General features: G+C 44.4%; 3 non-coding genes and 1 pseudogene across 3 annotated transcripts; all 4 read right to left on the bottom strand.

The window, feature by feature from the left end:
- Positions 1-5,615: 5,615 nt before the first annotated feature.
- Positions 5,616-5,806, bottom strand: LOC142653538 (U2 spliceosomal RNA). The gene has a single exon (XR_012848466.1). It is a non-coding gene; the product is annotated as a U2 spliceosomal RNA (small nuclear RNA).
- Positions 5,807-7,342: 1,536 nt separating this feature from the next.
- Positions 7,343-7,533, bottom strand: LOC142653539 (U2 spliceosomal RNA). Its single transcript, XR_012848467.1, has one exon. It is a non-coding gene; the product is annotated as a U2 spliceosomal RNA (small nuclear RNA).
- A 1,456-nt stretch (positions 7,534-8,989) lies between these two features.
- LOC142653540 (U2 spliceosomal RNA) lies at positions 8,990-9,180 on the bottom strand. Its single transcript, XR_012848468.1, has one exon. It is a non-coding gene; the product is annotated as a U2 spliceosomal RNA (small nuclear RNA).
- A 1,452-nt stretch (positions 9,181-10,632) lies between these two features.
- On the bottom strand, positions 10,633-10,812 carry LOC142654018 (U2 spliceosomal RNA; annotated as a pseudogene).
- Positions 10,813-16,192: the final 5,380 nt, after the last annotated feature.

The raw sequence follows: 16,192 nt of genomic DNA on the forward strand, positions 1-16,192 counted from the left end.
ACGTCTGCTTTTCATTAGAATTTCTCTCCTTGCCTTCTCAATCCCGCTCCCCCATAAAAAAAGGAACAAAACTCTATTCACTTTTTTTAACATAGCAACAGCAGGAGGAAAAACCAAAGCAACATATAAAATCATAGGTAGAATAATGCTTTTGACAATTAAAACCTTCCCCGAAAAAGAAAGATCCCTCATTCTCCACATTTCCAACTTTCTCACAATCCTACCACCTAACTCATCCCAACTTTCTCTCCCTTTCAACTCATCATCAAACACAATACCCAAAATTTTCACACCATTCACCTGTTCCATATCAGGATCACTCACCCGTTCATTACTGAAGAAAAATTTAAATTTGCTCTTACCCCAATTTATTTTAAAAGCAGACGCAATACAAAACATATTTACAATCAACTTCACTCTGGACATATCATACACTGAATCACACAATACACAAATATCATCCATATATCCCAAAGCTTTCACACGCTTTCCATCACACCCGGGCACCACCAAACCTTTCACAACCTTATCATTTCTAATCATTTGCAACAATGGTTCAATCGCACAAATAAAAAGGATGGGAGACAACGGACAACCCTGTCGCACACCAGACATAATACTAAATGATTCTGAAAAAAACCCATTCACCTGCACACAACTCTTTGCATTCGCGTATAATTTCTTCAACAAACTCACAAACTGAACCGGAAAACCCATTCTCTCTAACACTTTGAACAAAAACACATGCGCCACACGATCAAACGCTTTCTCAAAATCTAACGCACACACAATCACCTTCTTATTCCGACCCTTACAATCCTCAAGCATGTCCCGCACCAACGCCACATTCTCATGCAATTTCCTTTTCGGTACCGCACATACCTGATCCTCATCAATCACACACCCAATAACATTCCTCATACGATTCGCAATCAGCTTGGCAAAAATTTTATAATCCGTATTAAGCAAAGTAATTGGTCGCCAGTTTTCTAACCGTCTCTTATCTCCTTTTTTATGCAACAAAACTACCATACCCTTCTTCATCACATCACACATATTCATCCCAGAAAACAACACTCTCATAACATCTATAACATCCTTCCCAATTATATCCCAATATTTCCCATAGAACTCAGCTGGTATTCCATCGATCCCTGGAGACTTATTTTTAGCCATACTTCCCACCACATCCTTTACTTCACCATCCATAATCTCACCAAGCAAAGACTCATATTCACTTTCAGGAACAAAATTACCCACAATATCCAAAAACTCCTCATCATCACCCAGATCACACTTCTTCAAATCATACAGTTGTTTATAAAAATCAGACACCACATCAATCACATCCTTACCAAACACCTCTTTATCATCCTTATCCAATAACACATTCATTCCACTTTTCCCACCACACATTTTTTTAAAGAAAAATCTAGTGCACTTCTCGTGATTATCTCTAACCTCCACCTTAGATCTAAATATTATTTCTTTCCCTTTCTCTCGGAACCACTCCTTAATATCTTTTTTTGTTTTTTCCAAATCGTGTCTTACATCCATACCCAAATTTTTACATTGTTGAAGGAACGTCATCCGCATATTAAAGCGTGAATATTCTAATCTTTTCCTTCTCGCTCTTCTATACCCTATCTGTCTAAAGAAACCACCAATCTTTTTTTTCACCCATACCCACCATTCACACACATTAGAGAAAGAACTTTTCTTCCTAACCCAAACCCCATATTTTTTCCCAAACCTAGTTTTCACCCTTTCATCACTCAGAAAACTAACATTCATCTTCCATACCCCTCTACCATAAAAGAAATTATTTATAACAAAAACCCCCAACAAACACTCGTGATCTGAAAACCACACTCTCTCCTGCGCATAATCTACACATTTCATTGCTGAAATAGAAAAAAAGAAAAAGTCCAGACGAGAATCTGTTCTTCCGTCATCGGCATGGTAAGTAAATGGACCTGGTTTCCTGGTGACAGCGTCCTGCAAAGCAAAGTCCTGCAAAATTTTATTCCACAAAACTCCAGTGACATCCACATTAGACTCTGTGGACCCAGCTCGGGCCTGCTTCTCCAGGATACAGTTAATGTCACCAACAATAATTACAGGAACTTTACCATGAAGAAAAAATTTTAAAGAATCAAAAAGTGCCAACCTATCAGTTTTCACAGCATGGCCATAGATATTGATAAGCCTAAACTGCCACCCCTTATAGGATAGTAACACACAGACACATCTTCCTTCCTGTATAATTTGAGTCTGTTTGATGACAAACTCATTATTTTTAAAAAGAATACCAATTCCATCATTCCTATTTGTGGAAGAAAAAGACCAAATTGCTTCCCCAAACTTCCATTCTTCTTTCCTAGGCATTTTTGACAAACCACATTCTTGTACGCAAACAATGTCACTGCCCTTAGAGGCCAAAAAGTCCAGGACTGCAGCACGCTTGTGAGCAGAGGAGAACACCCGTACATTTTGTGAGACAATTTTTAATCTCAAAGACATGCGGGCATAGTATTGTTAGTGCAATGGAAAGCCATGGAAAAAACCAGAACATATCACGTCCCAGGGAAATACATCGCTCTTTCCAAATTTGCCACATTGACTTCACTGAGGAAACCTTCCCCAGGAGAGCTGGGTACTTCTGAGGCCACCTCAGATGACTTAGGGCTAGAACTGGAGTCACTATCCAGCAAAGAAAAAGGATTTGCATGAGCAGAATCTTCCAATAAGCCTATCTTAAGTCTCTTCACCGCCTTTCCAGACTTCCCCCTTTTTGAGACAACTTTATGGAAGATTTCCGCACTAGTGGCACTAGGCATCCTGGCCTCCTTCTCGTCCTCCTCCGATATTGACCACTCCACTTTTGCTGAATCGTCCATTTTTGACTCTGGGCTAGAAAAGGACAAAATTTGCATACTTGCACCGTTATCAGGGTATGCACACCCACTAGGTGGCGCTGTGTCTTTACCTTCCATAGGTATAACCCCAGGTGTCTCATCAACAGTTGGCTCTGCAGGAGGGACCACACCCAACTCCATGCTGTCAGTATGTGAGGTTAGAACCTCTCCTAATCCAGCTTTCCCAGGGTCCTGAGAAGCAGCCACAGAAACATTGCCAGCTGGCTCTGAAATTACCTCAGAAGAGGCAGCAAGGGAACTTGTTGTTCTCACCTGTCTGCCCCATGTTCTTCTCTCTTGTCCTAAGAAAGGAAACACCTTTGGACATTTCCTACAGGTATGACCAGGCAAACCACAAATATCACACCTGGATGGGGAAATACATGCACTAGCCTCATGTCCTGTTTCCTTGCAATTTCTGCAAACTTTGCCTTTGCATGCATCTTTGGTATGCCCGTAGGAAAAACATGATCTACAAAAGCATGGCATATCTTGGTAGTACAGATATCCCTTATTCCCACCAATGGAAAAATTAGCAGGAGGATTCATCACTCCTCCAATACAGCTGGAGTCAGGTTTCAGCCTGACCCAGTACTTGATATCACCATTAAAGACTCCCCATAAGTTCTTCTGCTCCACACCACCTCTAACATGGGTACAGTAATGAGCTAAAAAGGCCCTGACCAGCCTTCTATCCAAAAATGGGTTATACATATGAATTGTTATACATTTCTCCACTGTAGAAAAAAGAGGTTGCACTTCAATGGATGTTAATGCCTCATGCATGTGTTTTTCCTTTAGCAACTGAAAAACGTTTAAACAGTAGGCGGCCTCAAAAAAGGATACATCATATGTAGCAATATTGCTGAAAGCTTGGATACAGAATACCTCTACCAACTTAACTCCAGCCAGGTCCAGAAGGATGTTCTCAATGATATGTCCAGTATCAACTTCGTCTCTCCTCTGCTCATTCACCACGAAACGGATAGTGTTACGCACAGCTGCCATCTTGAAATGGAATGCCCAACGGCACGATGATCGCTCCCAAAAACGTCGGATAGGACTCCACGAAAGACCGAACCCCCGGCCCAGACCAGGCAATAAACCTGATCTGAGCCAAAAGGCCGAGAAGCGATAACCCGAATGGGCCGGCCGTTGACCGAGCCTGTCCCATACTGCTGTTCACCCCTTGCAGCGATTGATTCAGCCTACTCCTAGGCAATTCCATGGGGCCCTGCAGGCTCACACACATTTACAGCTACTAAGCGGGAGGGAGGTGAATAAAGGCCGGAGAGGAAGCCAGACAGGATTTGCTTCTTTTGCTTGCACCACAATGCAGTGCTGAAAGAGGAGGAATCTACATAAAAACGCCTTCCTGGCAACGCCCAAATGCCCTGCTGCCATGCAGATAAACACTGGCAGCGGCAGCAAGTGCATGCCCACAGCCACCCCTTGTTCCTTCACACCTTGTATCAGCTTTAATCCAGTCCAGTCCGGTGCTGCCTGCTGAGCAGCACTGACCAACACTGCCTGGGCCCAGGCTTTTATCTATCTCTGAGGCAGGCCCCATTATGATGTCAGAAAGCTGGCTCTGGAATCCTGAGGGCTCCACTATGACACGTGCAAAGTTCCGTCTGAACTTTATATAAGACGGTGCGGCTCAGTCAGTCACTCAGTGTTGCCTGAGAGGGCAACACTGCAACAGCCGGCCGCCAGGCTGTCTTTTTTTTGCACAGCTAGTTGCCTCCAGGAGGCCACAAGAGGGAGACAAGGGACTGCAAAATGGAAAATAGGCATCCACCAACTTTACAGACAACTTGTTCTCCTTGCTCCTACAACCTCCATCCTTGCACAGTTTGTTATTTTATTCTTCTAGGTAACATAGTAACAAATCCAAATTGCTGCTCTCTTTGTAGGCAAGCAAGGGTTTGTTGCAACTGCAATTCTTACTTCTTCTTGGAAATGTTGGGACGGCAGTACATTCCATCACATCCATCTAGTGTACACAGGTAGGTCCATTGTGGCGGGTAGGCGGCTGGCTGCTTTAATGGCTGTTTGCTGTTCCCCTACTCCACTCCACTCCACTAGTTGACTGTGTTGCTGCATCAATCAGTGGCTGGCTCAGGTGCAGCTCTTTAACTTACCTAGGAGGGAGGGCGGAGAGAAGACAAGGAAGGTGAATGAGCTGTTCCAATGTGAAATGCCGGAAACACACACACACACACACACACACACACACACACACACACACACACACACACACACACACACACACACACACACACACACACACACACACACACACACACACACACACACACACACACACACACACACACACACACACACACACACACACACACACACACACACACACACACACACACACACACACACACACACACACACACACACACACACACACACACACACACACACACACACACACACACACACACACACACACACACACACACACACACACACACACACACACACACACACACAACAAGAGGTGGCAATGTATTAATTAATTGCATTTAATAAATGAGCTCATTATCACACATGACTGTACAAATGCATTGTCCAACAGGTGTTGAAATAATGGGATTAAAAGGGGAGATCCCATCAGAAAGACAAAAACAATAGCAAACACAAATAGCACTTTTGGAATCTGATTTTAGTCAACACATAAGGGAAGGGTGCACCGGTCCTGGAAATACTGCAATACCAGGTCAATGCGTGGAGTGGACAGAGCAAGCTCTATTTCCATCTCCCTGTTCTAAAAATCCATTTAATATATGGTCCCCAGATAGGGGACGTATCAGATATTAAACTGATAAGAACAGATACTACACTTGATCTTAGCCAAAAGGCCGAGAAGCGATAACCCGAATGGGCCGGCCGTTGACCGAGCCTGTCCCATACTGCTGTTCACCCCTTGCAGCGATTGATTCAGCCTACTCCTAGGCAATTCCATGGGGCCCTGCAGGCTCACACACATTTACAGCTACTAAGCGGGAGGGAGGTGAATAAAGGCCGGAGAGGAAGCCAGACAGGATTTGCTTCTTTTGCTTGCACCACAATGCAGTGCTGAAAGAGGAGGAATCTACATAAAAACGCCTTCCTGGCAACGCCCAAATGCCCTGCTGCCATGCAGATAAACACTGGCAGCGGCAGCAAGTGCATGCCCACAGCCACCCCTTGTTCCTTCACACCTTGTATCAGCTTTAATCCAGTCCAGTCCGGTGCTGCCTGCTGAGCAGCACTGACCAACACTGCCTGGGCCCAGGCTTTTATCTATCTCTGAGGCAGGCCCCATTATGATGTCAGAAAGCTGGCTCTGGAATCCTGAGGGCTCCACTATGACACGTGCAAAGTTCCGTCTGAACTTTATATAAGACGGTGCGGCTCAGTCAGTCACTCAGTGTTGCCTGAGAGGGCAACACTGCAACAGCCGGCCGCCAGGCTGTCTTTTTTTTGCACAGCTAGTTGCCTCCAGGAGGCCACAAGAGGGAGACAAGGGACTGCAAAATGGAAAATAGGCATCCACCAACTTTACAGACAACTTGTTCTCCTTGCTCCTACAACCTCCATCCTTGCACAGTTTGTTATTTTATTCTTCTAGGTAACATAGTAACAAATCCAAATTGCTGCTCTCTTTGTAGGCAAGCAAGGGTTTGTTGCAACTGCAATTCTTACTTCTTCTTGGAAATGTTGGGACGGCAGTACATTCCATCACATCCATCTAGTGTACACAGGTAGGTCCATTGTGGCGGGTAGGCGGCTGGCTGCTTTAATGGCTGTTTGCTGTTCCCCTACTCCACTCCACTCCACTAGTTGACTGTGTTGCTGCATCAATCAGTGGCTGGCTCAGGTGCAGCTCTTTAACTTACCTAGGAGGGAGGGCGGAGAGAAGACAAGGAAGGTGAATGAGCTGTTCCAATGTGAAATGCCGGAAACACAGAAACACAGAAGACACACACACACACACACACACACACACACACACACACACACACACACACACACACACACACACACACACACACACACACACACACACACACACACACACACACACACACACACACACACACACACACACACACACACACACACACACACACACACACACACACACACACACACACACACACACACACACACACACACACACACACACACACACACACACACACACACACACACACACACACACACACACACACACACCAAGAGGTGGCAATGTATTAATTAATTGCATTTAATAAATGAGCTCATTATCACACATGACTGTACAAATGCATTGTCCAACAGGTGTTGAAATAATGGGATTAAAAGGGGAGATCCCATCAGAAAGACAAAAACAATAGCAAACACAAATAGCACTTTTGGAATCTGATTTTAGTCAACACATAAGGGAAGGGTGCACCGGTCCTGGAAATACTGCAATACCAGGTCAATGCGTGGAGTGGACAGAGCAAGCTCTATTTCCATCTCCCTGTTCTAAAAATCCATTTAATATATGGTCCCCAGATAGGGGACGTATCAGATATTAAACTGATAAGAACAGATACTACACTTGATCTTAGCCAAAAGGCCGAGAAGCGATAACCCGAATGGGCCGGCCGTTGACCGAGCCTGTCCCATACTGCTGTTCACCCCTTGCAGCGATTGATTCAGCCTACTCCTAGGCAATTCCATGGGGCCCTGCAGGCTCACACACATTTACAGCTACTAAGCGGGAGGGAGGTGAATAAAGGCCGGAGAGGAAGCCAGACAGGATTTGCTTCTTTTGCTTGCACCACAATGCAGTGCTGAAAGAGGAGGAATCTACATAAAAACGCCTTCCTGGCAACGCCCAAATGCCCTGCTGCCATGCAGATAAACACTGGCAGCGGCAGCAAGTGCATGCCCACAGCCACCCCTTGTTCCTTCACACCTTGTATCAGCTTTAATCCAGTCCAGTCCGGTGCTGCCTGCTGAGCAGCACTGACCAACACTGCCTGGGCCCAGGCTTTTATCTATCTCTGAGGCAGGCCCCATTATGATGTCAGAAAGCTGGCTCTGGAATCCTGAGGGCTCCACTATGACACGTGCAAAGTTCCGTCTGAACTTTATATAAGACGGTGCGGCTCAGTCAGTCACTCAGTGTTGCCTGAGAGGGCAACACTGCAACAGCCGGCCGCCAGGCTGTCTTTTTTTTGCACAGCTAGTTGCCTCCAGGAGGCCACAAGAGGGAGACAAGGGACTGCAAAATGGAAAATAGGCATCCACCAACTTTACAGACAACTTGTTCTCCTTGCTCCTACAACCTCCATCCTTGCACAGTTTGTTATTTTATTCTTCTAGGTAACATAGTAACAAATCCAAATTGCTGCTCTCTTTGTAGGCAAGCAAGGGTTTGTTGCAACTGCAATTCTTACTTCTTCTTGGAAATGTTGGGACGGCAGTACATTCCATCACATCCATCTAGTGTACACAGGTAGGTCCATTGTGGCGGGTAGGCGGCTGGCTGCTTTAATGGCTGTTTGCTGTTCCCCTACTCCACTCCACTCCACTAGTTGACTGTGTTGCTGCATCAATCAGTGGCTGGCTCAGGTGCAGCTCTTTAACTTACCTAGGAGGGAGGGCGGAGAGAAGACAAGGAAGGTGAATGAGCTGTTCCAATGTGAAATGCCGGAAACACAGAAACACAGAAGACACACACACACACACACACACACACACACACACACACACACACACACACACACACACACACACACACACACACACACACACACACACACACACACACACACACACACACACACACACACACACACACACACACACACACACACACACACACACACACACACACACACACACACAAAACAAGAGGTGGCAATGTATTAATTAATTGCATTTAATAAATGAGCTCATTATCACACATGACTGTACAAATGCATTGTCCAACAGGTGTTGAAATAATGGGATTAAAAGGGGAGATCCCATCAGAAAGACAAAAACAATAGCAAACACAAATAGCACTTTTGGAATCTGATTTTAGTCAACACATAAGGGAAGGGTGCACCGGTCCTGGAAATACTGCAATACCAGGTCAATGCGTGGAGTGGACAGAGCAAGCTCTATTTCCATCTCCCTGTTCTAAAAATCCATTTAATATATGGTCCCCAGATAGGGGACGTATCAGATATTAAACTGATAAGAACAGATACTACACTTGATCTTAGCCAAAAGGCCGAGAAGCGATAACCCGAATGGGCCGGCCGTTGACCGAGCCTGTCCCATACTGCTGTTCACCCCTTGCAGCGATTGATTCAGCCTACTCCTAGGCAATTCCATGGGGCCCTGCAGGCTCACACACATTTACAGCTACTAAGCGGGAGGGAGGTGAATAAAGGCCGGAGAGGAAGCCAGACAGGATTTGCTTCTTTTGCTTGCACCACAATGCAGTGCTGAAAGAGGAGGAATCTACATAAAAACGCCTTCCTGGCAACGCCCAAATGCCCTGCTGCCATGCAGATAAACACTGGCAGCGGCAGCAAGTGCATGCCCACAGCCACCCCTTGTTCCTTCACACCTTGTATCAGCTTTAATCCAGTCCAGTCCGGTGCTGCCTGCTGAGCAGCACTGACCAACACTGCCTGGGCCCAGGCTTTTATCTATCTCTGAGGCAGGCCCCATTATGATGTCAGAAAGCTGGCTCTGGAATCCTGAGGGCTCCACTATGACACGTGCAAAGTTCCGTCTGAACTTTATATAAGACGGTGCGGCTCAGTCAGTCACTCAGTGTTGCCTGAGAGGGCAACACTGCAACAGCCGGCCGCCAGGCTGTCTTTTTTTTGCACAGCTAGTTGCCTCCAGGAGGCCACAAGAGGGAGACAAGGGACTGCAAAATGGAAAATAGGCATCCACCAACTTTACAGACAACTTGTTCTCCTTGCTCCTACAACCTCCATCCTTGCACAGTTTGTTATTTTATTCTTCTAGGTAACATAGTAACAAATCCAAATTGCTGCTCTCTTTGTAGGCAAGCAAGGGTTTGTTGCAACTGCAATTCTTACTTCTTCTTGGAAATGTTGGGACGGCAGTACATTCCATCACATCCATCTAGTGTACACAGGTAGGTCCATTGTGGCGGGTAGGCGGCTGGCTGCTTTAATGGCTGTTTGCTGTTCCCCTACTCCACTCCACTCCACTAGTTGACTGTGTTGCTGCATCAATCAGTGGCTGGCTCAGGTGCAGCTCTTTAACTTACCTAGGAGGGAGGGCGGAGAGAAGACAAGGAAGGTGAATGAGCTGTTCCAATGTGAAATGCCGGAAACACAGAAACACAGAAGACACACACACACACACACACACACACACACACACACACACACACACACACACACACACACACACACACACACACACACACACACACACACACACACACACACACACACACACACACACACACACACACACACACACACACACACACACACACACACACACACACACACACACAACAAGAGGTGGCAATGTATTAATTAATTGCATTTAATAAATGAGCTCATTATCACACATGACTGTACAAATGCATTGTCCAACAGGTGTTGAAATAATGGGATTAAAAGGGGAGATCCCATCAGAAAGACAAAAACAATAGCAAACACAAATAGCACTTTTGGAATCTGATTTTAGTCAACACATAAGGGAAGGGTGCACCGGTCCTGGAAATACTGCAATACCAGGTCAATGCGTGGAGTGGACAGAGCAAGCTCTATTTCCATCTCCCTGTTCTAAAAATCCATTTAATATATGGTCCCCAGATAGGGGACGTATCAGATATTAAACTGATAAGAACAGATTTTTTTTTTTTTTTTTTTAAAACCATTTCAGTTAGTTATAAGCAACTTATAATGTTTCTCAAAACTTGAAAATCAAATCCACGTTGCTTCAAACTTATCATCATTCTGGTTTGTTCTTTATTTTTTCTTCAATTTACATAAACAATCACAAAAAAAAACAGAACAATATTACCTACATCGTATCAGGAATTTCCATTTTTTGAACTTCCATATCCCCTCTGAATCTAGGCCACCACCACGCTGTCTATCCCACAAATACATGACGTAAAGTCTAGACAAAATCATCCTAATACACTCATTTACAGGCACTAATTTCCTTTTAAACACTAACAAGTTTCTCACATCCCACAAACTTTCCATCACACATGCCATAATTAACCACATAATTCTATCTTTCATACGACTACTTGCACCCATTCCAAACATTGCTACTTTCCAATTAACAAATTTTACCCCCGCTAGTTCTTTACACAAACCACCCACCCCTTTCCATACTTCATACGAATAGTCACAATCCCACAACATATGTCTCACACTCTCACTTGCTCCACATCCATTCCTCGGGCAAACCTCAGACCTAATAAGATCCCTTCTTTTCTGCACTTGCCTAACAGGTAGGATATTATGCAGCGACATCCATACAATATCACGCTGTCTGTTTGACATACCACTCACCTTCAATTTACTCCATACACTCTGCACTTCATTAGACCTCAAACCTGCAATTTCACATGGAATTTCATTCGCACGTATTCTCTTCATCACCGCATTCTTATTTTTAAACTCACTCATTGGCACAGCAAGCAAGTCATTTTTCCTCACAAAAACCTCAATCCTCATATACCACACTGGACACTTGAAAGCCACAGGCACACTTGCATCTCTCTTTACCCAATTCAGACCATACAACATCCAACCAGCCAAGTATCTAATCATGAAACCAGTCTTATTATTCCTCTGCACTAACACAGACACCACTTTGATATAATTCAAAGCCAAAAATACCTCAACATTTGGAAAATCCAAACCACCATTCACACACATCTTATACACATACTCTCTCTTCAATTTTTCCATTCTACTCCCCCAAAAAAATGTAAAAATCATCTTTTCCGTCTTCTTAATTTTGTGAGTAGCAAAAGGGAAAACAACTGCACAAAAAAGTAAAATTGGTAACACAACAGATTTAACTATCAAAATTTTTCCCGTCAGTGTCAAACTTCTCAGTCTCCAAAAGTTCAGTTTTCGTTCTATTCTCATACCACATTCATCCCAACTTTCATTCCCTCTCAAATCCTCATTAAATTGCACACCCAATATTTTAATAGCACCCATCTCACAATTAACCCCATCCATTCTCACACTCCTATCACCAAAACACTTAAAGCTACATTTACCCCAATTCACTTTAAACGCAGACGCACTACAAAACAACCTCAACAACAATCTCGCTCTATTTATCTCCGCCTCTCTTTCACTAACAATCACCACATCGTCCATATAACCCAATACTTTCAGAAACTTACCATTACTCCCAGGAATTAATAACCCCCTCATAAATTTTTCCCTTCTAACCATACACAACAACACTTCAATCACACTAATGAACAGGACAGGGGACATAGGACAACCCTGCCTGACACCTGACCTTATCCCCACTTTTCCACTCAGAAACCCATTTACGAGAAACTCACTTGTTACGTTCCCATACAAACCTTTCACTGCATACACAAACTTTCTCGGAAAACCCATTTTACACAGCACACTAAACATAAACTCATGCGACACCCTATCAAATGCCTTTTCAAAATCCACAGATAGGACCATACATTTCTGCTTTCTATCCATACAGTCCCCAATCATATCCCTTAGTAACAACAAATTATCAGTCATACTTCTACCAGGCACTGCACACACTTGATCTTCATTCACCACTTCAGCAACAACCTCACGCATCCTATTGGCCAATACTTTACTAAAACACTTATAGTCAGAATCCAACAAAGTAATTGGCCTCCAATTTGCCAAATTTTTCTTCTCACCTTTTTTATATATCAGCACAACCACACCTTCTTTCATAGATTCGCTCAGCACACCATGCTTCCACATATACTGACATACCTCAAGCAAATCCCCACCAATTATATCCCACATCCTCACATATAATTCAATTGGGATCCCATCCTTCCCAGGTGTTTTATTTTTACTTGCACTCATCACCACATTTCTCACTTCATCCATGGTAATATCACCACACAGAGACTCACGATCTTCCTCTCCAAGTTTATTTTCCAACCCATTCAAAACCTCATTCATCAAATCCTTATCATACCACTTCTCTCCATACAACTGGGTATAAAAACCTTCAACTTCACTCATCACATCCTTTCCAGAAACACACTCACCCCTATCATTCAATAATTCATCCATATCATCCTTTTTACCACATATTTTTTTGAAAAAAAATCTTGTACATTTTTCATCTTTGTCTAAGTTTTCAACTTTTGATCTATATATAATTTTTTTCCCTTTTTCCTCTAATAAAAGCCTACTTTCATTCCTTGCGTCCCTCATCAAATCACTGACATCCACACCAAGCTCGCCAAGTTTTCTCAACCATTCTATTCTAACATTCAACTCATTATATTGGTTTCTTAGCATAGCTGCTTTTTTATAGCCCCATTTTTTAAAGAATCTTTTACATTCATTCTTCATCCAATCCCACCACTCCAACACATTCCCAAAAGATTCCTGCCGCGATTTCCATCCTTTATACGCATATATAAAAGCCTTCACAATTCTTTCATCCTCTAATAAACTTACATTTAACTTCCATACCCCTGCACCACGCACTAAACGAACATCCCCTTCAAAAGTTGCACACATACACACATGGTCAGAAAAGGTCACATCGCGCTGCCGCAAACTCATGCACCCCACATTTTTTGAGAAAAGCACCCGATCTATCCTTGATGTTACCCCTCCTCTATCAGACCTATAAGTGTCGGGTGGTGGCTTTCCCAAATGAACCTCAGCAGCATCTATAAAAGAAAAATCTTTGATTAATTGGTACAACTTTTTACCAGATACATCCATTTTTTCCCCTTCCGTCACACAGTTAAAGTCCCCAACCCAAATCGTAGGAATTCTCCCTGGCAAAAAAAAGGACAACTTCTCTAGGAGCTCTAACCTCTCTTCTTTTTTTGTTGCTCCATATATATTAATTACCCTTACCCTCCACCCTCTGACATTTATCTCTGCCAAAATACACCTCCCCACTTCCACCACAATATAACTTTCTAATTTTAAATTCCTATTCCCTAGCAATATTCCTACCCCATCATTTTTATTTATAGAAGAACCAGACCATATACATTGGCCATATGGCCATTCCTGTTCTGGCACAGGTTCCCTAATACCGCATTCTTGCAAACAATATACATCAGCTCCTAAATTTTTTAAAAAATCCAGAACTGCAGCCCTCCTGGGCTTAGATTGAATCAGTCGTACATTTAAGGATACGACATCAAATGTAGGTTTGGATGCCATATTTTAATTTTCATAGCCAGATAACCGCAGGTTGTCCATTTGCACTTCAGCCTTTGCCTTCTGGAGGCTGGCAACCTAATGTGAAGAAACTGGTCCCTTGATCTTCTAGAAAAGGCTCATCAAACGAAATCACTGATGAGGGGTATTCCTCCTCCCTTCCAGGGGTTACAGGGGGTGACGCGGCCAGCCTGGCTCTCTTAGCCCCCATATCCAGAATTTCGTCTGCAGGTCGGGTGCCTACAGTGGTAAAATCCCCTTGACCTCCAACTCCTTCCAGAAACACTTCATCCAGACTCCAAGAAACAGGAGGAGTCACGGGGACGTCGCCCTCAATTTCTCCCTCACCCTGTAGCCCAGTCTGGGCATCGGATGGGTGAGGAAGATCCTCCTCGACCGGGGCTACCTCCATGCCTGCCCCTTCCTCCACACGTACTTCTACTGGAGATGTGCTTAAAGAAGCCAGATAGTCAGCGGGTACCTCCTCGCCCAACCGTCCAGTTCTCGCTATCATCTCAGCCACTTGGCTCCTGGCTGCCTCTGCATATGACTTCTTCCGCAGAGGGCAGTCTTTGAATGTATGCCCTTCCACCTCGCAGAGATTACAAACAATGCGGTTGACACATTCTTTTGCTTTGTGACCCTCCTGGTTACATCTGGAACACTTCCCTGAATTTTGACATCCTTCCCTTGTGTGGCCAAAAACTTTACAATTCCTGCAGAAGGGAGGACACCTGGGAAAAAACAGATATCCCCTGTCTCTTCCAATGGAGAAGTTCGATGGAGGGAAATGGAAGCCTCCTGGTTCCTCAATATCTTGCCGAAACCGGACCCGAAATTTGTATTTCCCATTCCAGATCATTTCAGTGTTCAAGATTTTATTCTCAAACTTAACATATGCACAATGTCTAGACAGGAATGCCGTGATATCTTGCAAAGGTACATGTGCATTGTAGAGAAAAACAACCAGGAAGACTTCTCCTTCATCATACAGCAGGATAAAAGTAAGTCCTCCAAGCTCAGGATTGTTCACATTTTGCATCAAATTGTAATGGAAAGTATGGCAGGCAGGTAAATCCGTCAATATCAAGGTAAAATGACCAACCTTATGCTCCTGAAGACAAAGGATTTTCTTCCGCTCCACTTTCAGAATTCCAAACAAGATGTTGTTCACCAGGTGTCGTAGGTCCAGGGTCTTCTCTGATCCAACATCAACTTCGATCCGAATGCCGTACTTGACCCGGGTTTCCCCGGCCTTAGCGTGACGTACAATAACGCCCATGTCGATCGCCTTCCTGCCACTGGCTGTCTCCCTATAGCAACAAGCAGCTTAAGCCCCAAAGGGCGATGCTGCAGGGCCGAGAGTTCAGCACTGGACGCCTCTGGTTAGCCACTTGAGCTTAGCCAAAAGGCCGAGAAGCGATAACCCGAATGGGCCGGCCGTTGACCGAGCCTGTCCCATACTGCTGTTCACCCCTTGCAGCGATTGATTCAGCCTACTCCTAGGCAATTCCATGGGGCCCTGCAGGCTCACACACATTTACAGCTACTAAGCGGGAGGGAGGTGAATAAAGGCCGGAGAGGAAGCCAGACAGGATTTGCTTCTTTTGCTTGCACCACAATGCAGTGCTGAAAGAGGAGGAATCTACATAAAAACGCCTTCCTGGCAACGCCCAAATGCCCTGCTGCCATGCAGATAAACACTGGCAGCGGCAGCAAGTGCATGCCCACAGCCACCCCTTGTTCCTTCACACCTTGTATCAGCTTTAATCCAGTCCAGTCCGGTGCTGCCTGCTGAGCAGCACTGACCAACACTGCCTGGGCCCAGGCTTTTATCTATCTCTGAGGCAGGCCCCATTA

Source organism: Rhinoderma darwinii, chromosome 5 (genome assembly GCF_050947455.1).
Source record: "Rhinoderma darwinii isolate aRhiDar2 chromosome 5, aRhiDar2.hap1, whole genome shotgun sequence".
Taxonomy (NCBI): Eukaryota; Metazoa; Chordata; class Amphibia; order Anura; family Rhinodermatidae; genus Rhinoderma; species Rhinoderma darwinii.